Source organism: Anopheles merus, unplaced genomic scaffold (assembly GCF_017562075.2).
Source record: "Anopheles merus strain MAF unplaced genomic scaffold, AmerM5.1 LNR4000521, whole genome shotgun sequence".
In the NCBI taxonomy this organism is placed as follows: domain Eukaryota; kingdom Metazoa; phylum Arthropoda; class Insecta; order Diptera; family Culicidae; genus Anopheles; species Anopheles merus.
Window position 1 is genome coordinate 40001 of NW_024428101.1, and position 1466 is coordinate 41466.

Below are 1466 nucleotides of genomic sequence, written 5' to 3' on the forward strand. Positions count from 1 at the left end.
TGGGTTTGGAAGTGTCCATGTCGGTGCCGAGTACAAGTTACCGCGTTCAAAGTTTGGTAAGCAGCGCACTCGACCTCCAACATAACACTTCACGTCTTGATATGCTCTCTACAAAAGCGTGTGCCTATGTAGGTACAAATTAATGTACGTCCCAGATAGTGACGATCTCTGGGAGGAAGAACCTTAAGGAACTCCCCGCACATATCAAGAATTATAGGTAACGCTGCCAATTACCTGTTGCTCTTAGTAAAACTCACAACTCATTCCTTGGTTTGGAAGTGTCCATGTCGGTGCCGAGTACAAGTTACCGCGTTCAAAGTTTGGTAAGCAGCGCACTCGACCTCCAACATAACCCTTCACGTCTTGATATGCTCTCTACAAAAGCGTGCGCTAATGTAGGTACAAATTAATGTACGTCCCAGATAGTGACGATCTCTGGGAGGAAGAACCTTAAGGAACTCCCCGCACATATCAAGAATTATAGGTAACGCTGCCAATTACCTGTTTCTCTTAGTAAAACTCACAACTCATTCCTTGGGTTTGGAAGTGTCCATGTCGGTGCCGAGTACAAGTTACCGCGTTCAAAGTTTGGTAAGCAGCGCACTCAACCTCCAACATAACCCTTCACGTCTTGATATGCTCTCTACAAAAGCGTGCGCTAATGCAGGTACAAATTAATGTACGTCCCAGATAGTGACGATCTCTGGGAGGAAGAACCTTAAGGAACTCCCCGCACATATCAAGACTTATAGGTGAGAACGGCCAATCACCTGTCTCTCTGCGAGACGTGTATAAAACACTGAATATACTCACAACTTAACCCGTAAGTAGGGAAGTGTCCATGTCGGCGCCGAGTGCAAGTTACCGCGTTCAAGTTTGGTAAGCAGCGCACTCGACCTCCAACATAACCTTTCCCCGTCTTGATATGCTCTCTACAAAGCGTGCGCTAATGCAGGTACAAATGAATGTACGTCCGGATAATGACGATCTCTGGGAGGAAGAACCTTAAGGAACTCCCCGCACATATCAAGACCAATAGTTAAGAACGGCCAAGCACCAGTTAGGGAGTGCGTGTAGGCCGAGTACAAGTTACCGCGTTCAAAGTTTGGTATGCAACGCACTCGACCACCAACACAACACGTCCCGTCTTGATATGCTCTCTACATAAGCTTACGCAAATGCAGGTACAAATGAATGTACGTCCCGGATAGTGACGATCTCCGGGAGAGAGAACCTTAAGGAACTCCCGCACATATCAAGACTGAGGTTTTGCCGTGCATGTCGCCGCCGAGTGCAAGTTACCTGCGTTCAAAGTTTGGTAAAAGCAGCGCACTCGACCTCCAACATAACCCTCCAAACCTCGTTATAACTCATTATAACCAGTTATGATCCTTCCGCAGTTCACCTACGAAACCGTTGTTACGACTTTTACTTCCTCTAAATCATCAATTTCGGTCAACTTCGGC